Source organism: Lygodium microphyllum, chromosome 18 (genome assembly GCF_053477565.2).
Source record: "Lygodium microphyllum isolate KBCC chromosome 18, Lygodium_microphyllum_v1.1.10, whole genome shotgun sequence".
NCBI classification, from domain to species: domain Eukaryota; kingdom Viridiplantae; phylum Streptophyta; class Polypodiopsida; order Schizaeales; family Lygodiaceae; genus Lygodium; species Lygodium microphyllum.
In genome coordinates this window covers 59798868-59823037 of record NC_141152.1, presented here as the reverse complement: position 1 = coordinate 59823037, position 24170 = coordinate 59798868, and the positions used below count along the sequence as shown (strand labels likewise).

The window sequence follows — 24170 nt, the reverse complement described above, 5'->3', positions numbered from 1 at the left end:
GCAAGCATAGACTACTATTAAATATACAAAATGATCTCCCAATGATCCTCTAGTTGACCTAGTGCAAACCCTATTTAAGTGGCTCAACATGCAAACCCCCCGCCCACAAAGGACTGTGCCTAAGACGGTGAGGAAATCACGTTTCCACCCTCTTTTCACCGAAACGTCCCACCCCAAAGAAACAAGGCATCAGACCAAGGGTTAACTCAATGGACTGCCCAAGGGCATACCACAGTGGCAGACACAATGGATATCCTCTTTCAAGTAGCCCAATTTAATGGATCTTACATTTTTATTTTCTTTTCTTTTCTTTTCTTTTATGGCTATAAATGAACAACGTATCCTTTTAAAAAGAAACATAGCAAGGCAGGAATGGGGTGACGAAGTGTAGAAGAAATACTAATAAGGTAAAGCTATGGTGGGAGCTGCCATAGTAGAGAGCCAAAATGATGATGTGCTACAAATATGGTGGATCGAAATCTCTTTGATAAGCTAATTAGAAGACATGCTAATGCACGGAATTTTCATCCTTGGATGGATACCTATTGTTGAGACATTCTTTAGTTCGCACACTTCATTTAGGGTTTCGCATTGATAGCCCCAAAAAGGGTTAGTGTCCACATTTTTTATCACTTTTCCAATGGCACCCACACAATGGTGCACCACCTTAGACAACTTATGCCTATACATAGACAATCACTTCATTCATTACTACCTCTCTCTCTTCAATCATTCTTGACCACCTTCAATTACCACCACCACTTCCCTTCTCTTCCTTCACCAGCCCCTTCCACTACCCTCACACCCCTTTAGGAGGACAGTGCAGTTCATGGCTCCTGGCTGCCTTCACCCTTCCTCTTCTGCTTCAGGCACCCTATTCCAACATCCAGCCTTGCTTTTGGAACATCTTCCACTTGGTGTCACCATCATCTACAGGCATCAGCACCCTTCTCCTTCATGCTCCACCTTCACCTGCGTCTTTCAGTCTGGAGACCTTCTTCTTGCCTAGCATCATCATCTCCAACTTGGCATCAGCATCCTAGCCTCTGGCGACAGTCTCCATCATCAAGCATCAATGATTTCATCACTCACTCCATCATAGGGACTGGTGGGACCTACTTTTTTGCAGCCTAGCTTCTCCTCCATCAAGCAGCATCACTCGTCTGTTAGAAAGGCTTCTCGGACCTGCGTTTTTGCAGCCCAACTCATCCTCCATCGTCTAGCATTATCATAAGACACCTGGCATCGACATCTGGGCTGCTCTCCTTGCGTTTGATAGCTCCGACATTCTAGGATTTGTGTTTTGCTACCCAAGTCACTCCCTAGCATCAAAGGACTGTAATTCGCTCCCTTGACAGCCAGTAATCATCTTCCACATCTCCGGCGGTATTAGAGGACTGTGGTCTACTCCCTCCATAATTGTCCTTCACCTTCCAGTGGTTACTTCAATAGCCCACTACTCGAAGGATTGTTATCGCTCCCTTCACTCTGCAGACTCCCACAGGTGCTGCTGCCTAATTCAAAGAGGACTGTGCAATCATCTTTTGAGCTTCCGCTCCATTGTATCAACTTTTCTTCCCATAATATGACACCGTATTTCTCTTGTGTTTCTCAGTTTCTCCTCTCTGAGTGTTTGCCGTACATACTTTGTGCCACTCCCCGCAAACCCTGCTGTCTCTCTACACTGTCACTTATTTTGACATGGTATCGAAGCATACCTATTATTTTTAACATGGTATCAAAGCACAAGAGCTCAAAGAGCTAAAGACCCTATTCATTAGAGAAGGCAAAGACAAGTTGCAGGTTTGACATCATCTAATTTTCCCCTTCATTTCCGCTGCATCACGAGGAGACAAAGATACCTTTCTCTTCCTCTCCCACCCACCTTCCCTTTTACAAGTTGAAACTCCGGAGCTATGACTTCTACACAGGCAGATGGAAAGACTACTAGGTGCTCCTCTTCCGACATCACCGAAACCCCCACCGATGCTTACCAACATAGACCTTTGCTCCCTACCCTGACGGTATATATGCACCTACCCCCAAGCACTCGATTTGATACCTCTCCTTTCTAGGCCACAGAGTTTATTTTGCATCGGCTTTCAAATTCTTATGCTCCAGGTAATAAGATGCATCTAATGCACACTAAGCCCTTTCGAGCCACAAGAAGATCAACTAGTACCATGGCATCCTCGCGACTGCCGCAATGCGCTACAAAGGTTGCTTCTACTTCTTCTAGGGTTTCAAGAATGCCACCTCGACAACTCGTGGTTCTACAGTCTGCTCCCCCGAGAGAAAACGATTATTGGATATTGTCCCCTCGACAATCCGCTCCTTCTAGAGAGAGTGATTATTCGATACCCTCTATTACTTCAGCTCCATGGTACGCTTCACTAAGAGACAGTGACTGTTGCCCTCACCCTTGGCTCAGCCAACCTTTCTCCACCCTCGACTACTCAAGTTCAAGAGGCAACCTCTAGGCGTTCGACACCCCAAATACCTTCTTCAGCACGACTGGCGGTACTTCCTTCATCATTAGATGATTCAGAGTCCGTGATCCATGAGTTTCTAGATTCTCTCTCTCTTGTAGAGCGGCATTCAAAGTGGAATGTACTCTCTTTGTCTTTAGAGGGGGCTTCTACTTCTTCGGCTTCAAAGGGGAGCCTGCACCTCCAACCTCGGGGGGGCACCTACTCATCATGAAGTCTATCACCCACCCTTTACTCTTTGGGAATGGCTGTCTTCGAGCAGTCATTTCTCCTCCTAATACCCCGGATCTTCAAAGACCGCCTAGATCGGGGCCTTGGAGGTTCAACCATAACTTGGTGACAAGACCTTCAAATTCCTTCCGCATGGAGTTACGGAGCTAGTGGCTTCTCTCCCTAGGTGGAGTCAGGTTCTACAATTCATCCCATCTATTGTTCCTTACTACAAGTTCCCTTTCATGTTGGATCTCCACAATCCTCTACATCTTCATATCTCGCTTCACTAATCTTTCTTCATCCCTTTTGGACCTGAGAGGGGATATTAAGAAACCTTTTCTTGAGTTCACACACTTCATTTAGGGTTTCACACTGATAGTCCCAAAAAGGGCTGATGTCCACATTTGTGGTCACTTTTTTAGTGGGCACCCACACAATGATGCGCCACCTTAAACAGCTTATGCCTATAAATAGGCTCTCACTTCATTCATTACAACCTCTCTCTTTTCACTCATTTTTTACCACCTTCTTCGATCACCACCACCACTTTCCTTCTCTTCACTAGTCCCTTCCACTACCCTCACACCCCTTTAGGAGGACATTGCAGCTCATGGCTCCGGGCTACCTTCACCCTTCCTCTTCTACTTCAAGCACTCTATTCCAGCATCAGACCTTGCGTTTGAAGCATCTTCCACTTGGCATCACTATCATCTGCTTAGCGTCAACACCCTTCTCTTGTAGGCTCCACCTTCACCTGCTTTTTCGATCTAGAGGCCTTCTCGCTTGGCATTATCATCTCCAGCTTGGCATCAACATCCTAGCCTCTGGCAACAGTCTCCATCATCGAGTGTCAATGATTTCATCACTCGTCCATCATAGGGGCTGCTAGGACCTCCGTTTTTGCAGCCTGGCTTCTCCTCCATCACCTTGCGTCATCATCTGTCATAGAGACTATAAGACCTGCGTTTTTATAGCCTGGCTCATCCTCCATCATCCAACATCAACATCTAGACTGCTCTCCCTGCATTTGACAGCTTCGACATTCTGGGATTTGCATTTTGCTGCCTAGGTCACTTCCCAGCATTAGAGGACTGTAGTTCACTACCTCGACAGTTGGTGATCATCTTCCACATATCTGACGGCATCAAAGAGCTGCAGTTCACTCCCTCGACAGTTGTCCTTCAGCTTCTAGTGATTGCTTCAATAGCCCACTGCCCAAAGAACTATGTTTCGCTCCCTTCGCTATGCAAATTCCCACGGGTGTTGCCGCCTAATTCAAACAGGACAATGCAATTGTCTTTTAAGCTTCAGCTCCGCTGTATCAACTTTTCTTTTCATAGAATGATTCAATGCATCATCACCATGTTCTTGTGTTTCTAAGTTTCTCTTCTCTCTCAATGTTTGCCATACACATTGTCACTCCTCGCAAACCCTACTCTCTCTCTACATTGTCGCTTGTTTTGACATGGTATCAAAGCATACCTATTATTTTTTACACCTGCATTCACAGGTTTTCTCCCCATTCACATGCTCCCTTTCACATTAGCATGACACCAATGCTTGAATAATGCAAGTTGTAACGTAAAGTGTAATGCTCAAACAAAATGTTATGTACAATGCAATGGTACCACTTGAGCAATGCCCTCATAGGAGACTTGTTCACTTGCCCAAGCGCCCTTTTACAAGTATGATGATCAAGATAAATATAGAAAATGATATAAATGCATGAAGATACCAATGCAATAATTGAGATTTTGTACAAACCAAGGGAAACATATCATCCTTTCTCACTACCGGACAAAGGGGGGAGTAGAAGCATTTGATGAAGATGAGTGAAGTATGTGGCCAAATGAAAACCTTTGAAATGAATAGTCTACATGGTAGCCTCAAGGAAGGATATAACTCGGCCTTAGGAAGGAAAGCCTCCATGCTGGTCCGGAAGTGTAAGGCTTATCCAAAGAAAAACAATCGATACGCCTGTATCGAACTATCCTAGTCTCTACTCCAATAAAACATGGTAGGAGTAAAACACATGCAGTAAGCATAAGTACCACAAAAGACCATAAGACACACATGCCTCTACTTCAATGAAGATACCTTAGGTGTTTTTTAGTTTTAGATTAAGATTTCCCACTACTTAATACCATATTTCGGTAGTGATATATGTGAACACGGCGCAAGCTTGGGACCACCAAAGCACCTTTTTCCCTCTCTAGGACGTTTTTCCCCCTAACCTTGTATAAATGCCTATGCACTTTAGGGCATATTTAGCCTTCTAAATCTTTTATATTCATACTAATCAATATACTTTCTGTTGTGCCCTCTCAAGCTGCTGCTTCTCTAAATAAGAAAGAACAGGCAGGAGAGAGAAAATTCTACAATTCAGCCCTCAAAACAATGACCAGAAAAAATGTAAATCAGGTCTGTTGCTGCATCTCTTGCACAATAACTCTGATGGCAACCCTAATGCCGCCAACAACTTCAAAAGGGGGGTAAAAAACCCACCACAATTGACAAGTCCTCCTCTTCTGCCATCACCTCTCACAAAAGTAGAGAAGAAAAGTGTTGTCCCTGTCCTACCGTACATACGCAGTTTAGCCCAAACGTGCCATCCCCACCCTCAAATCTGCATCAAAACATCCTCACACAGCTTTGCACAGCTCCCAAACTTAGTCAGCTGCCAATTGTCAAACCTACTTATGCAAACTCACCTCTAGACTTAATTTTCAGCCAATAATAATTAATTACAATAGAAAATACATGTCTAGGCCCAAATATTGGCCATACCCAATCTTTATTTTAAATTCCTAATCTCTTTGAACCCAAATGTGTTAAAACTTTTCACAAACCTTGGTCTAGGTGTTAAATCATTTAAATCCCTAACCCCCATGGCACCAAAAGTCATTTCTTGGGGGACTTTCAATGTCCTTGACCAAGGTACTATAAGAGTGCACAACGGAAGGACACTGAAACCAGCCTACCTTCTTAGAGAGGGTTGTAATTCCCTAATCAATCACATAATTACAACAATCAGAAAATAAACATAAATTGGAATGCACAATTTACCTTAATAATCTCGAACATTGGACACTCTATTGTCCCCAAAACTAGTGCCTCTTTCGGTATTTCTTTAATTTCAATTGCCAATGGATTGATTACAAGCCGAGATTTCACAATCTCCTTGGCTAATCCAAAAGCCCCTTGCTAGTCCAACAATCAACAAACGAATTGGGCAATTCGCCCCTTGAATTTCACTGGAGGCTTGCTCTAATCGGACCCCAACTAGCCAAATGCTACCCCAAATTTACAATGGATGGCCTAGTATCTGAAATCCCTATCAATATCACAAATTGCTGTTAGAGATCATCGCTCTGGTCGGACTACACAGTCCAATCGGACTGTCAGTCAGACTGCCACGTGGCAGTCCGACTGATTTAATGCAGCCGACCTGCTATTTCTGGCGCCTGTTTTCTGGCTATTTATAGCCGAGATTTCTGCAGTCTGGACACACTTTTCTGCTCGCAGATTATAGACTGGTGGCACGCGCAGATTCCGTCTCTGTTCGCAGATTTCTGACAGGAGACAGTGCAGACTGCAACGGACTTCGAGGTGAACAGCAGGTTGCATCGTCGAGGTGGAGACACGCAGTCCAGCGCACTGCGCCCGTGTATATATCTGCATATCTTTGTATACAACACACTTTATATAACAGATCTTCATCTTCCACTGTCTCTTTCTCTCTCTTCTCTCTCTCTGTGTTCTCTCTCTCTCAGTCCTACGCTTCTGCACCGCTGCACTCTGACATGGTATCAGAGCAGTGTTAAAGGGCTGACTGAGTGCAGAACCAACCTGAAGAGGAGTTTCTATCGCGACACAAGGCTGTGTTTGAGGGCAGGCAGGAGGGCTGCGCCTCGGAACAAGGCTGAAGCGAGCGTGGGCGCGCAGGAAAGGAGTCCAGGTGGTGGATTTGCTACTGTTTACTGCTGTTTGACGAGAAGGAAGTTTGAGTTTTCAGCTTTCAAGTACAGGTTTTGCTTTTTCATCCCCTCCGACGGGTGAAGAAGTTTTGGGACGCAGAAGAGCCCTAGCAGGCTGAGTTTTCACAGTAAGAGGGGGCTGCTTTTGCGTTTGTGAAGGCATTACAGGTGAAGATGTCTACAGAGATTGACTTGGAGATCCAGACGATTATGGACCGGAAGGTGCCAATCTTACCGGCTCTTCCCGCAGATCAGAAGCTCGATGGCGACAACTACCACATCTGGCGCGTCATGATGTCGGCCATCCTTGAGTCCTACGATTTGGCGGAGCTTGTACAGGAGGAGATCGACCCTCGGTGAGAGATGAGTCCAAACTCTCTTCCAATGCTCGTGCAGAGTTGGCCAAGGCACAGTCTCACTGGGACAAACTGAATGCTAGGATTCGTTCCTTTCTTTTTCTGTCTTGTACTACAGCCGTGATAGCTCACATCTAGCACTTGACGGTGGCTCGGGAGATATGGCTGGAGCTTGATCAGATGTATAACCGGATGACCCTTATGAAGCGGGTTTCTTTGGAGGTACAGATGCGGACTTTGTCCGTGAACAAGTCTTCTTCGTTGCGGGAGCACATCAACAAGCTTAGACAGCTTCAGATGCAGGTTCAGAATGCGGGGAAGCCGATTTCCTCCGAAGACATGGCGATCACACTCTTGTCCCAGTTGCCGCCACGATTCGGTGCTTTCTACTCCGCCCTTATTGCTTCGGGGCGTGAGTCCACTCTTCGATGGAAAGAGTTGGTTTCTATGGTCTTGGACCAAGAGGAACAACTAAAGAAGAATGCTTCCAAGTCGGAGGTACTAACAGGTCAAGCCTCTCAGAAGAAGGGGAAGGACCAAAAGAAGAAGAAGGGGAATAACAAGTCAAAGAAGGACAAGGATAAGGACAAAGAATCCACATGCCATATTTGTGGAAAGACTGGCCATTGGAAGAAGAATTGCCCTGACAAAGACAAGAAGGACACCAACAAGAAGGACACGAAGGATTCTGGAGCGGTGGCTGCACCCTCATCAGCTGCATTTCTTCATCTAGCTGTCATTGAGGACTCTACACCGAATGCTTCTAATGCTGCGATGACGGCTCCCCAGGCTCGAGAGTGAATCGTTGACAGTGGTGCCTCCCGGCACATGACTCCTTCATCAGATGGTGTTGCCCAGTTGCGACCGTTGCGTGGGCAGATTCTCATTGGAGATAGCTCTTCAGTGTCTATTGCAGGACGGGGTGAGATGCAGCTTATTCCAGATGGACGCGGCAGTATCCATACCTCCGAGGTCTTGCATGTACCCGGTTTAGGATACCATCTTCTGTCAGTTCATAAGATTTGCTCCCTTGGACTTTTGGTAGAGTTTGACAGTGATTCAGTGCGAGTCCTTGATCGTGGGTCAAGGAAGATTCTCTCATCCGGATATGAGGAGAACGGCATCTATAAATTGAAGTCTTCCACCGCCCTCTCTACTCTTCTTATTACCTCTCAGACACAGTCAGAGTTATGGCATGCTCGGTTTGGTCACCTAAACTATGATTATCTTCGGAGGGCGTCACGTGGACAGCTTGTTCGAGGGTTGCCAGACATAGTGGTGAGCCAGCAGCCATGTGTCTCCTACATTCGTGGGAAGCAGCATAGGGATGCCATTCCCCACAAAGCTTCGCGGCGGTCTACTTCACCGATGGAGCTTGTATCTACGGATCTTTGTGGCCCTATGAGGAACGAGTCCTTGCGAGGGAGCTCGTACTTCATGTTGATCGTAGATGACTACAGCAGGATGACATGGGCCTATTTTTTGGCATTGAAGTCAGAAGCTTTCTTCCACTTCAAGGATTGGCTTCTCTTTAAGGAGAACCGATCAGGCCGGCGATTGAAGACCTTGCGATCCGACAAGGGTGGTGAATTTGTTTCTAATGAGTTTGCTCGTTTTTGTGCAGATAAAGGTATTCACCAGGAGTTTGCTAATACCAACACTCCTCAAGAAAATGGCATTCTTGAACGGAAAAACCGCAGTGTGATCAAGATGGCGCGCACCATGATGGAGCACCGACAGACACCTCAGTTTCTGTGGGCCGAGGCTGTGGCTACTGCAGTCCACATCCTTAATCGATCCCCCACTTCGGCTGTTGATGGGATGACACCTTTTGAGGCTTACTTTGGGACTAAGCCCGATGTTTCTTATTTTAGGGTCTTTGGGTGTGATGCCTATGTTCACATTCCCAAGGCTCATCGTGATAAATTTGAAGCAGCTTCCCGAAGACAGGTATTTGTTGGCTACAGCTCCCAGTCCCAAGGCTATCGTTTGTATGATCCCGTCAAGCGGGATGTGTACACTAGTCGAGATATGCGGTTTGTGGAGGTTCCGGCCATATCAACGGGTGAGGAGCATCCCGTTCTTGGAGATCCAGGGGAGAGTTGGGCTCCTGCTATAGTTCCATTGGAGCCCGCGCCTTTTGATTCTGATTCTGTTTCTGACACAGAGTCTACTGTTCCACCGTTCCCCTCCGAGGAGTTACCACCGGTGGATATCCCAGAGTCTTCAGCTGATGAAGAGAGGCGAGGGGCGGTCCGGCCTCCTCCTCGTTGGGCCCGTGACACACTCCGTGATTCAGGGATCGAGGGGGTCCCTGAGGAGTGGGGACCGCAGGATGGTCCGCGGCGGTCACAGAGGCACCAGGCACATTCTACGGAGCTTGTTTGTTCTAACTATTGTTTGATGACCCGTGTTCTGCAGGATCCAGAGCCCACCTCCGTGAAGGAGGCTTTACAATCCGCACCATGGAAGAAAGCTATGGAAGCCGAGTTGGAGGCTATTGAGAGGAATGGCACTTGCTCACTCGTGCCAGGCCCCCCGAATAAGAAGGTGATTGGCGTCAAATGGGTCTTCAAGACCAAGTACCTTAGCGATGGTTCTTTGGACAAGCACAAGGCTCAACTTGTTGCTAAAGGTTTTGCACAGCGCCCAGGGATTGATTGTCATTATACTTTTGCCCCCACTGCTCGTATGGCGACTATTCGAGCTGTTCTTGCCTTGGCTGGCCATAGGAGATGGCCTGTCTATCAGTTGGATGTGAAGTCAGCCTTCCTCAATGGTGATTTGAAGGAGGAGATCTATGTCGAGCAGCCTCCTAGCTTTGGATCTTCAGATGGGAAAGTCTACAGGTTGAAGAAGGCTTTGTATGGCCTCAAGCAGGCTCCGCGTGCATGGAACAAGAAGATTGATTCGTTCCTTCAGTCACAGTTGGGATATCGGCATTCTAAGGCCGATCCGCAGCTTTATGTACCACTTCCGAGGATGGTTGTGTGCTTTTTGTGTTGTATGTTGATGATTTGATTGTCACATGTGATCATGCACAGAAGGTCCAAGAGACGAAGGCAGCTTTACATCGGACGTTCGAGATGACGGACTTGGGTCTACTCCATTTCTTTTTGGGCCATGAGATTTATCAATCTCAGAGGGGGATCTTCATCTCTCAGCAAAGATATGTACAGGAGCTCTTGGTTTCTTTTGCGATGGAGGATTGTCGGACCCTTTCTACTCCTATGGATCCGAACTTGAAAGCCGCTGCACTCTGACAATTGCAAGTGTTGATTTCAGTGTACGATGCCTTCTGATGTCATAGGTCCTAAGGTGGATCCTAAACCCTAATTTCTAAAGAAATTTAGGATTTACAGCAGAAATCCCTCTGTTGTCCACCAAATATCGCTAAGATCTACTCCAAATGGTTGAGAAATGTTGAGATCTCCTGAAAATTGACTGGAGGAGGTGAGAGAATGCCAAAGAAGAGAGAAATTTCTAATTTCCGCATGGGCAATGGCTGAAATTGACTGCTACCTGCTCTGATTAGCCTAGATTGATGTCACCTATTGCTAAAAGAAATGCCTAGCTGCTATCACTTGCAACCATCAAGGTCTCCTGTAGCAGTTGGCAACCTCCTAAATGTCTCCACAGCAGCAAATTCTGATCAACAGCCCTCTCCCCCTCTCCCACCAACTAAAATTTACTTGAATGAATGAGATCTAGCCCCCAAAAACGTTTTCTCAGTTTGCATGAGCATTTTTACCAAGTGGCAGCCTTTTAAACCCATTTTTCAACATTATCCAATCATTAAATAATTCTAAAATTTAATTTAAGCCCATTTGACCCTGTCCAAAATTAAATGTGCCCATCCATAATTAAATTGGCTAAGCCATTTGCAACCTTGAGTAGTCCCCAACCTTTATTGACCTTTATTGACCCTTAGACTAGCATTCAACAACTAATTAATGATAGTTCCTAGTGTCACCATTGACACTTATCGACCAAATAACTATCCTTGGGTCAAAACTGACAGCAACTAACTACCAAAACCCAATTGGTGTAACTTATCACAGCATTTGTCTTTGACAAGCTTGCTTCTCTTTACCATCAAAAGACGTTTGCCACCAAATGCTCGATGTTGATGATCTCCTCTTATGAAGGATCACATCAACAAACTCGAGGATATGCAGGACGAGCTTTTGTCCCTTGAAAGGATGATATCTTCAAAGGATATGTCCATAACTCTACTAACTCAGCTGCCATCTCCTAGATACAATGTTCTCTACACTAGCCTTCTAACATGGAGGACCTGAGATAAGCTTCTTTGAAAGGAGCTTTTACCACTCATCTTGGAGCATGATAAGCGTCTCAAAGAGACAGGGACTAGTGGATCTGACTCCACAAACGCTTTTACTGTAGGTTCAAGGAGCGGGATGGAAAAGGTACTTATCCTGAGGAGAAGTATTAATAGAAGTACACCCATTTGAAGCCTTAGGAGGGGGGGTCCAAGGATTCAAAGGCCACACCTGCTACCACTGAGCCTATCTTCATACACTTGTTTGAGGTGGAGGATATTGCCTTTGCTTTTTCTTCAAAGGAGAAGCCTTGGTTTGTGGATAGTGGGGCCTCTTCCCATATGACTCATAGCCAAGATTGGTAAGAAAGAAGCCTTGTTTATTTAAAAAGAAATGTGTTCTATTGGTATGGATGATTTTCATGATGAATGAGGTATGCAAAAGCATTTCTGGTTTATGAGTAGTGAAAAAAACAGATATTTCTTAATGAACTTAAGACAAGGTAAGTAGTTGAAACAAGAAACGGTAAGTACTCCTTTCTCTTCTTTTTATTCAAACAATTTTGTTTTCAAATGTCAAAATAATGAAGTAGGTGCATCTTCATCATCATTACTTCAATTTAATGCATTTAATGGACAAAAAGAACCCACATTATTTCCCACATCTACATCTATCACAGATCCATTTAATCTCCCTCCCATTTCAACCTCTTATTTCGCTGCCATATCCTTTCAACCTCCATTAAGTGCACCTCCTATTGCCTCTCATGTAGGATCGCATGTGTTTTCATTCACCACACCAGGGGGTTCTTCAAACTTAGACAAAACCGTTAGGACCTCATCTCTTCCTTAGTTGGGTGGTGTTTCATCTTTTCCTCACGCACTTTCAAGATCATTACAGCCTCAGTATTCCCCCTAGTCTCTCCTGAGTATGGATCAATTGGTGCCACACTTTTCCCCCATGGCATTACCTAGTGGATCCTCTGGTTATTATGTTGTGTCTCAGCTGACATTTGGACAGGGCTTACATGTCCTAGTGCCTTCACCTCCACCGCACCTTATGAAAACATTCATGTTTCAGTGCCTCCGCATCAATAGACACTCATTGGATACTCACAGCCTATGTCTGCCTATCAACCTCTTCCCCCTTCTCCTCCTTATCAGACACCTCCACCACTACCACCACCACCATCTTATCCTCCACATCCATCTTACCCCACATTCCCGACACCTCATGATTCTACCTCATCTTCTGCCAAGCATGCATTCAATGACATGTCTCGTTTTAACGGTTCAAACTTTACAACTTGGTCGAACTTGATGAGACATATCCTTGATTCACAGAAGCTATGGGATCTTGTGCAAGGCTTGGAACCCCAACTCAATCCCACACTTGCTCCATATGAGGTCGTCCACTTATGGAAGGCTAGGAATGCCTCTACTATTGTCAAGTTGATGCAAGGCTTATTGCCTGAGTTTCATTCTCAACTTCAACATTTTGACTTGGCGTTAGAGCAATGGGCACACTTGACTGATCGCTATGCGGATCGCGATAGGAGTGGCGTCGAATAAATCTTAACCATGAGCTTCAGAACTTCAAAATCTCTGACCAAGATGACTTGAAAGTTAAGTTGGCTAACTATTGATGTTTCCTTGCCGAATTCTCCACTATAGGGACTCCTAAGTCCTCTGACGATGAGATCATATTGTTTATTACCAAGCTGTCGCGTAAATACTTCAATTTTGTGCAGCAAGTGGTTTCTTTGCCCTATGAATTTGAATATCAGCTATTGCGTTATGCACAGCTATTCGATCAGTTTTATATGAATAATCCCTTAGAGGGAACTCTTGTTGCTCGCCGTTCTCAAAAGGGGCAACAAGAGAAGGGTAAACCAAATCAAAATAAAAAACAAGCAAGGGAATCACAAGGAAACCCCTAGTCTCAACTCAAACTCGGGTGGCAGAATGTACTTAAGAAAACTAAGTATTGTCAACATTGTCAAAAAGCTAGCCACTTTGACAACGAGTGTCGATCAAAGGCAAGAGACACAACACCAAAACCCAAGTCGCAGATCCTCACCCCTCAGTCAAGCAACCCCCCTCAGGGGGAGCAAGGTGATGGCAAGGGGCAATGGAAAGGTCAAACCCACACTACCACCGATCAGCCATCTCAGTCCACAACTTTCTCAACTTCAAAGGGCTTGTCTCACTGGTCTGCAAGGGCCCACATCGTCTTCATAGAGACATCCAATGCAAGTCTCGTCCACATCTGTGAGTTGCCTCCCAACAAGATTACTGCGTCTTAGTAGGCCACTGTGCAGCCGACGCACACCCTTTGTCCGATACTCTGGCTGCATTGGGGTGAAACGCCTTGCGGTAAAAGTTTTTTTTTTTTAAGGGCTTGGCTGTTAAGAAGAGTGCTAGGGTTTGCACTGAGGACACACAAAGTGTATGACTACGACAGAAACACAAAGACAGACACAGAGGGCAAAACTCAAACCCTAAACGCAAAACTCAAAACTCAAACACAAACAGAAGAAGGGAGAGAGAGAACACAACTCTGAAGTGAATGAATGCTGTAAATGAATGTAAGAGTGTACAATATGACGGAGTGTAGAAGTGCTGAATAGTGAATGGCAGCAGGCCGGTCACCAAAACGCAGCAGTCTGGAGGCTGGAAACTGGTAAACGCAGCAAAGTACCACCGATCGGGGGCTGGAAACTGTGCACAGTCTGCTGTAAACAGCAAGCTGAAAGTGTCTGAGAGTGTTAGGGCCTGCAATGCTGAAAATGAAGGCTGGCTGACCCTGGAGATGATGGACAGCGGGCTGAACAGCAGTCTGGGACAGTTTGGAGCAGTCGCCAGCAGCTGAGAGTTGTTGCCTACAACAATGGACAGGCTGAAGATGATGTGGCTGCAGTCGATGATGGCTGGACAGCAAATGGAGGTGGTCTGCAGGCTAGAAATTGGACGCCAATAGCAACAGAGGGTGTGTGGGCTGGTGTAACCTGCAAACAAGGATGATGGCTGGATGGGGGCAGCCTGTCTATTTATAGATGTGGAAGGGCGCCCCAAAAATTAGGGTTTCCACTAAACTTTCTCGAACCGCTCCCCGTTTTAAGGTTTCCACTAAACTCTCTTGAACCGCTCCCCGTTTTAGGGTTTTACTCTATAAGAGCATTTTTAATGTGTTTTGGGGTTGTTTAAGAGGCTAATCAGCAAGTAATGCATATTTTAGCTCAACATTGGCTAGCCTACTTCTCATGGCACCATTGTTGGGCCTAGAGGGAGTGTTGAGCTAAAAATACATTAGCTTCACTTAAACAGCACCAAAACATGCTTAATTAAGGAAAAAACCTTGTTTATATAAAAAGAAATACATTCCTAGAGAGTGTCTGTAGTATCCCATAAGCGCAAACCCACTTGGGAGGGCCTAAACTTTCTATAAATAGGTATGCTACCCTCCATTCAACCTTAATCGCCTTTTTGCAGATTTTAAGTATTTCAACTTGCTGCCCACGCCCCGAACACAGAGGACATCGCAGTCCAAGCTGGCCATTGCTATCTACAACAGCCTGATGCCTATTTCCAGCCTACTACACATTGTTCGAAGCTAATTTCACCATGCTGACTACTACTGCTGGTTTCTCTTGCGTTTGTAGTCTTTCTCTCTCCTGTAGCCTGCGTTTGCTGTTTTCTCTCTTACAACCTGCATTTCTAGTCTTTCTCTCTCCTTGCTTGCGTTTTTAGTCTTTCTCTCTCCTGCAGCCAGTGTTTTTAGCATTTCTCTCTCCTTGCTTGCGTTTTTAGTCTCTCTCTCTCCTACAGTGCCATTTGCATCAAATTCAACCTTCCTTAGCTACGTTTGCTAGTGTTCGACATTCGGAGGCTGCCCTGCTGCGATTCAAGATCCATTCAGAGTACAACACACTCTCTAGCTCTCATTACCCCTACCATGATCCTTGAGATACAAGAGTTCGAGGTACAATATTCATTCACTATATAGTGTATTTGATGTATAAGCATTGTATATTCAATAGTCATTTCATTTCATTCTTGTGTTCATTGTCTCTGAATTACCCTAACCCTAGTTGTGTTCTTCTATCAATCTGTGATTTGTCGTACGGTATTATTTGTGTTTCTGTGTTAGGGTATTTCTTCACACGACATCTGTCACTATTGGTGACAACTCTTCAATTCCCATGCATGGAGTGGGAACCATTTCCTTATTGCGCGATAAGCATTCTTCTTCAGCCAAAGTCCTTATGTACCAAATTTGGGCTTTAACCTTTTGTCTGTTTATATTCTTACACAACTAGGTACCGATGTCATCTTTACCCAGGATACAGTTACAATGGAGGATGCATCTTCCGATGTTGCTTCATGAACTGGTACACAGGAGAATGGACTATACACTCACAGCCCTTGCTACGCGGTCTTCCCACGAGCTTGGACTACCTTGGCATACTTGTTATACTGAGTCGAAGCGGAAGCAGATCGAGAAAGAGAGCTGAGAGCAAGCACAATAATCGAGGAGTTTAAGGACTCAGAGCTAAAGAGTGTTTGACAATGATTAAGAGTGAGTCGTCGAATGAGTGTGTACCAGTGTGGTACACACAAAGAATGAAAGAATATATTTATACTTAGGGTACGGTACACTTACACCCATTAGGGTGGGTTCACATGTGTGAAGTAATATATACATGGGAGAGCGCGTAAAGAGCCTTTACACCCAACAACCTCCTACTTAAAGGTCCTAAGCGAACCTTTAACCAACTCCCACAAGTCTAATGCAATGCTCATGTGGAGCCTTTGCAAGACATTTAGTGAGAACATCTGCAGGGTGATCTTAGTCAGGGTGACTAGACCATCATCCAGAAAATGTCTGATAAAATGATACCGAACATCAATATGTTTGGTACGTGCATGAAACATGGCATTCTTAGCCAGGCATACAGCGCTCTAGCTATCACATCTAAGTACAGGTGTTTTGGTGGGCAGCCCAAAATCCTTGACCAACCGACCAAGCCAAACTGCTTCTTTTGAAGCCTCAGTGGCTGAAATACATTCAGCTTCAGTGGTAGAGAGTGCTACTATTTTTTGCAATCTAGAGCACCAAGAAACCGCCCCACCTGTCAAGGTAAAGATATACCCGCTAGTAAATTTGCGAGTATCCAAGTCACCTGCCATGTCTGCATCACAAAACCCTTGCAGATCCAACGTACCCTTGCCATAGCAAATACATTTTCTTTGTGTGCCCTTAAGGTACCTTAAGATACATTTCACTGCTTCCCAATGTGCTTTGCCAAGATTTGACATGAACCTGCTTACAACTCCCACTGCATAAGCAATGTCAGGTGGTCTAGTAGCAACCATAGCATACATGAGTGAACCACAAGCTGAAGTATAAGGTACACCCTTCATAGTATTGGCTGCCTTGTCATCTTTTGGGCAATCTGCTTTGCTAAGCTTAAGGCAGGGTGGAAAAGGTACACCAAGAGACTTAGCATCAGACATAGAAAAACAATCAGGTACTTTACTGATGTACTTTTCTTGTGAGAGAAATAAGAGTTGCTGCTCTCTATCTCGTGTGACACGCATGCCCAAAATATGATCGGCTACACCCAAATCCTTGATAGAAAAGGTTGAATTCAACTGCCTTTTCAATGCATTAATCTGGCTTTTATGCTTACCAGCAATAAGCATATCATCCACATAAAGTACGAGTATAATAAGGCTTCCATTATCAGCCTTCTTAATATATAAGCAGTGATCTGCACTACTCCTTTTAAAACCATGTGAGAGTATGAAGGCATCAAACTTTTTATACCATTGTCTAGGAGCTTGTTTCAAACCATATAAGCTTCTCTTAAGCTTACATACCAAATGCTCCTTTCCATGTATAACAAAGCCTTCGAGCTGTTTCATTTACAGCTCTTATTCCAGGTCACCATGCAGAAATGCAGTTCTAACATCCATCTGATCAAGTTCAAGATCCATAAATGCTACAATGGCAAATAACACTCGAAGAGTGGTCATTTTGACAACAGGAGAAAACACTTCCTGAAAATCAATGCCCTCTTTCTGTGTATAGCCCTTAGCCGTAACCAAATCCCAAGTATCATTCTAATACAATGAATTCATTTCTTCTTGTATAGCTAGCTCCCACTTTTTCTTTAACCCACATGATAAGGCCTCTTTATACGTAAGAGGCTAACCTCATTTGTAAGCAAAATGCAATCCAAAGAAGGATCAAATCTTTCTATAGGTCTTCTAACACGTGTAGACCTTCTTACCCAATGATCTGTGTTATCAGGTAGTGGATCCACATCCAAGGGAATGTCAATGACCTCATTGTTTGGCTGCTGAACTACATGTTCAGGTTGCTGTAATACAATTTCAGGCTGCCGTATTTCATTTTCAGCATACTGATTTTGGTGCTCAAGCTGATGTTCAGCCTCCACTTACTGCCCATTTTCATCTGGCTCAATGATGATACGCTGATTGTCATAATCAGCATCAAAAGAAGCTGAATTTTCAGTGGCTGATGGCTGCTCTAGTATTTAACTTTCTTTTTGTCTGAGTCATTAGATGTGACATTTTTCAGCAGCTTTGACTCATTGAATATCACATCCCGGCTGCGTAGCACCTTTTTTATGCTTGGAACCCAAACTCGATAGCCCATTTCCCCTTCATCTCCATAACCTATGAAGATACCTCTATGAGATTTCATGTCAAGTTTGGTTCTACTATCAACAGGTACATGTACATAGCATTCGCAGCCAAAGACTCTTAAGCGCTCATATGAAGCAGGTTTGCCAGACCAAACCTCTTCAGGAATGCCACTGTCAAGTACACGATGTGGAGATCGGTTGCAAATATACACCGCGGTTTTAAGTGCTTCTCCCCAAAACGATTGCGAGAGATTAGCTGTGGATAGCATGCACCGAATCTTCTCACATAACGTGCGATTCATTCACTCAGCCACACCATTAGAAGATGGATTGTAAGGAGCTATAAGCTCTCGTTTAATCCCATTGTCACCACAAAACTTATTGAATTCTTTAGATACATACTCTCCCCCATTATCTGTTCTTATGCATTTTAACTTTAGGCCTTCGTGAGTATTAACCAATGCATAAAACCTTTTAAAAGCATCCAATGCTTCACTTTTCTGCTTAAGCAAGTAGACCCATAGCTTCCTAGAGTAGTCATCAATAAAAGTAGATCAAGCTTTTAGCTAATTTGCTAGTCGACCTATGATGTGCTATCCTTGGCACCCTAGGCAGTTTGATGGGGTGTGATGTATATGCCAAGGACATCAGTATTACGTGGACTAAAATGACCTATCTAGTTTTAAGCTAGGAAGGCTAGCTGCTTTGGATATTACGTCTAGATTTCGTTAGGCCAAGAGGGCCAGTTGTCTGTTTAGTACGGGCGCGGTTAATGGTTTGTTGTTTTAGTTTTGTGCTAGACAGGTTCGGAAGAAGAGCTTGGAAGGAGCCTTTTGTTGCGCGGAAGCTTCTCGTGGCCCTATCCAGGTGATATCTCTCCTTTATGAGTACCGTATTTTATGCTATATGTGAGAGGCTCCATGAGAGTAGGGACTCTTTACAATGTTTACCAAAAATACAATCATCACAAAAGTCAAGCTTTGAACTTTTCACATCAACTCTTCCAAGTGAAGAGAGTGCCTGCAAACCCTTTTGGCTCATATGTCCAAGACGCTTGTGCCATAACTCCATGTGTGACTGTATTTCAGCAACTGCAATAAACTTTTCAAGAAGTACCTTGCAGTAGAGATAATACAGAGTCCCCTTTTTACCACCTCTAGTGACTAGCATAGATCCTTTTTATATTTTCCACATGCCACCACCAAAAGTAGTGAAGTAACCTTTGCTGTCAAGCTACCCAACAGAAAGCAAGCTCTTCTTGATGCCAGGAACATACCTAACATCATGAAGAATCAATTCCTGATCATCTTCTAGAGCTAGGTGTATGGTGCCCATTCCTTCAATATCACATGCATGATTGTTGCCAAGGTAGAATTTTCCAAGATTACCTTTTGCATAAGTAGAAAAGCACTCCAAAGATGGAGTTACATGAAAAGAAGCACCGCTGTCAACAATCCAAAATTGTGACAAACCATCATGAGCTGACAACAAAGCATCTATCACATCTGTTTTTGTGATATACATGTCCTCCACTGTCATAGCAAGCGGATCTGAAAATGCAACCAGTAAATCAACATCTTTATCATCTTCTATCTCCTCAATAACAACACTAGATACCACATTTGCTTTCTCTATCTCTTTGGGTTTAGAGCTGCCATCCTTGTCATTCTTTTTGCCTTTTGCATTAGCCTGCTTCTTACGTTCTTGTTCCCTTTTAAAGTACCTGCAATCTGGCTTTTTATGCCCTTTGCGACCACATTGATAACAAGTTACATCTTGTTGTTTTTCCTTGCTTTTGCTGCGATTTTTGTTTTTATTTGCAGCGTTATACCTTTTTTCAGCTCTTCCTCTTACATTGTAGGCTAATCCACTGTTTTTCCCACTTGCCTTGCGTCTAATCTCTTCATTCAAAATAGAACCACGCACACCATCAAATGTCAAGTTGGGATTATTGCTCAATGACACAACCAATGCTTCCCATGAATCGGGTAAGGTCATGAGCAAGAAGATGGCCCTCAATTTAGGATCAAAAGCTGGCAAACTTGCATCCTGTAACTGACTCAAAATACCAGTGAAAGCATTCAAATTCTCTAAAGCAGGTTTGGACTCATCAAGCTTCAAGTTGACCAACTTCCGCATGAGATGTACCTGATTGACAGGGGTTGTATTCTCATAAGTAGCCTTAAGCTTTTCCCAGACTACATAGGCAGTATTAAGTCCCTTTATATCAACCAAGATGTCATCTGTGACAGCCATTTTAATGTAAGTAATGGCATTTTTATTCATTTTAGCCCAATCCTCATCTAACAAAGCAACAAGCTTATGTTCTTCTAAAGCATCATCACAATCCTTTAGAAAGAGTATACCCTGCATACGATCTTTCCAAAGATCAAAACCATTCCCGTCAAATTTACGAATCTCAAAGAGATTCTTTGTGTCAAATGTAGATGCACTACTAGCCATTTTCAAGAATACACAACTGCAATAACGGACTGAATGCTTTCAGCCAATAGCAAGATTTTTGAATTGTAACAGCAAGTACACACTCTTGTACTTCCAAAGTGTCCAAGAAGTAAATGTTTAGCTGCAAATTTCAATCTCAAGTACTGATTACAGCATGTGCATGAATCAAATCTGATACATTTGCATTATGGATAGCTCCCACTTCAATAGTACATCACCAAAATTCCCAAACGCAATGACCCAAATGCTGTATTTACCACTGTTTCACTGCATAATGAGTATTTAACAATGCATGTACCAAGAGAAACTGCCCTTTTTCAACATTTGAAGCATCCAAAACTATAAAGACTCCCACTCAACAGTGAATCTGCAGCAAATTTCACTGTCCAGTCTCAACAAGACTCAAAAATACATCACTAATGTGAAAAGCCCCAAAATTTCTGCAGTGAATTTGCTCCAATTGCATAAATACATCATCCCAAGCATCAAATGCGAGCTAATGTTGCAGAAATTTCACAATTTCTGTAAAAGCCCCAAATTTTGGGGTCCCACAGTGCACAATTTCCAAGAAATTGGCTCATCCAAGCAAAAATTTCACTTGCATTTGAGAACCCCCAAAAAATTTCTGAGGCCTGTGCACTCAATGTCTACAACTTATGGTTCAGAGATCACTGCAATATGTGTCAGGTTCTAGATTTTGCTTGATCGATGAAGCACAAGAGTCGAGGGGTACACAAGTAAAAACCCGTGTAGTAATAGACAACTACTGCAGAGGACTCTACATAAGAGAAGGGGAATGGAGCCTATAAAGCTTGCTCTCATGCCAATCCATTGCTAAAATAGCTCTTGAAGAACAATCCTCAATAAACACGGCTTGCTTGATGAAGACAACCCGGGTACAAAGTCTAGTCAAACCATAAACTGAGAGGAATGGAAAGCCTAAGGCTGGAACATGTAGGACCTCTAAAAGGGAGTGCGAAGTACGGTCTCATAATACCGGTAAAGTGCCAACACCACTAATAAGCACTGAACAAATGTCACCAACAATCCTAGCATCAAAGAAACGCATTTCTTTAAGTTTAAAACTTACAAACATTTCTTAATGTAAAAAACGTTTCTAACAGTAAAAAACGTGAGAGTTTTTTTTTTTTAAAGATTGGGTTGGGGTGACCCTAAAAAATGGGTTTCTTGACAAAAACTGTTGGAAAACATTAAACATCATGATGATGAGTAATTGCTCGTGAGGACTTAAGATTTTGGATGAGAGACTTAATTTTTTGGGATTTTGTTTAGTTATTGGACTCTATCAATGTCGTATGTGTTCTTGTCTTGAGAGTTAATTCTTATACGACTTGAGTCTCATTTATGAGTTATTTATGATATATTATGATTCATTCTAGATTTTGACATTTTGTTAGTTCGTTTTGGAAAGAGAAGCATAATGTTGTACCTTGACTCGATCCATATTGTACATTGGATATTTACACATTTATTTCAATTTTATTTGTATGATATGTATAAATCATAATGTTTGAGGTCTAAATCATAATATAGCTTGTCCAAAAGACTAACTTTGATATAAGTTAATAATGGACCATGGATTCATTTATTCAAAACTTCCATTCTATGATTCAGTATTAACTAAGACGTGCATATGTTGTAACTAATGCCCTTAGTTTGCACATACACCAAGAATGAGCTTATCCATTCACTTTTTAGCTTTTATACATGCCCTTCTCTCCTTGGGCATCCAACCCATTTCCATGACCGGTTGTCTGGCCTTGGTCCTCTTTTTCCCTCTTTTCCTATTCTCATGGCTCCTATTTTAAAATCCCTATATTAAAAAACCTATGTTTCTTATTTTACCCCCTCTTGAAAGAAACTTATGAGACACATTTTTTATGTTTCGTTTCTAAACGTTTCTAGGTGCTATGGGAGTCTTCTCCATTCCTTATGGGGTGAGGCAGTGGCTACTGTGGTACATATCCACAACAAGTCATCTGCTTTGACATTGTAGGATATGACTCCCTACCAGGCTTTCATTGGGAAAAAGCCTTCAATTTCCCACTTTCGCATCTTTGGAAGCGAGGTATATATCCATATGGACAAGAAGAAAAGAAAGCAAACTCGATCTCAAGTTGAAGACACTTATCTTTATTGGTTATAGTATGACAATGAAGAGCTATCAGCTCTAAGACCCAAAGACTCAAAATATCCAGGTGACCAAGGATGTGATCTTCAATGAGGCTGTGGCCTTTTGTTACACGTGGTTCTTTGTCTTCGATTGACCCCCTCCCCCCACCATCAACCCCTCCCCTTCCAAGTTACCCCTTGGCACCCCTTCTTTGTCTAGGACTCCTCCCCCTCCTTCCCCTTCCATCCTTGACGGCTCCTCCATCCGTTACTTTATCATCAAGTATTGGTACCACTTCCCCATCTCCTCAAGTTTTCTCGGGTCGGGGGGGGGGGGGGGGGGATTGAGCCATCAAAGGGGGAGTTTTCTTCATTGGGTGAGGAGAATCTACCTTCCCTTAGTGCGGGGGAATCCCCTCCACAGGTAGATGATTTATAGGTACCGGAGGCTTCTTGGTCTCCTTCGCAACGGGATGAACCTATAACCATTCCTCAGTGCTATCAATGGCTTATGCAGGATTTAGGGATTACCCAATTACCTTAGACACCTCTTGGCCCACCTAGGTTAGCTAAGCTTTGGGCCCGGCAGGATAGTTCACTTTGTATGAACTATGCCCTTACGTAACAAAATCTTCAGGACCATGGGCCTACTACAGTTGATAAGGCTCTTGCATAGGATGTTTGGCACAATGCTATGCAAGTTGAGCTCAATTCTATCACGCATAACCAAACTTGGGAGTCGGTTCTATGTCCCAAGAAGTGGAAGGTAATTGGTGTGAAGTGAGTCTATAAGACCAAGTATCCTGCAAATGGGACCTTGGACAAGCATAAGATCGGGCTTGTTGCCAAGGCATTCTCCCAATGGGCAGGTTCGAATTACTTTGAGACTTTCGCACCGAGAACTCAGATGTCCACTATTCAAGCTATCTTGGCTTTAGCTACTCATCACCATTGGCCGGTTTATTAGATGAATGTAAAGTCGATCTTTCTAAATGGCGTCTTGGAGGAGGAGATTTATGTCTCACAATCTCCTAGTTTTCTTGTGCATGGGAAGGAGGACCATGTTTACATGTTGTCGAAGACCCTCTAAGGGCTTGGTATCAACGAATTGATTAATTCTTCCTAGACAATGGCTTCCATTGATCAAATCATGACCCCGACCTTTACTACAAGGTTGTAGAGGATAAGTGCGTCTTGGTTATCTAGTATATTGATAACCTCATTATCACAAGGAGCAACACATAAGAGGTTGATCGGACTTGGCAAATCTTGGGCCAAGAGTTCGACATGACACATCTTGGGATCCTACACTTCTTCCTTGGATTGGAGATTAATTTAGAGTTTGGTATGGCCAAGTGTCAGCTTATTTCTTGCCCCATGAACCCCAAGTCCAAGCTTATGGCAACAAGAGATCCCCTTAGCGATGCCACCCATTATAGGTGCCTTGTTGGATCTTTGATCTAGTTGATCCATGCTCGGACAAACATCTCTCTTGTGGTGGCTTTGTTATCTTCTTTCATCAAAAATTCTTCTCAAGCTTACTAGTGAGCCACTTTGCACATTCTATGCTATCTACAAGGGGC

The 24170-nt window shown here is 43.7% G+C and overlaps 1 protein-coding gene across 2 annotated transcripts in view; it reads right to left on the bottom strand.

Annotated features, from left to right (window-relative positions):
* Positions 1–24170, bottom strand: part of TTL (transthyretin-like protein) — a 40403-nt gene that overhangs the window by 5770 nt on the left and 10463 nt on the right. The gene's annotated exons all lie outside the window — the stretch shown is intronic.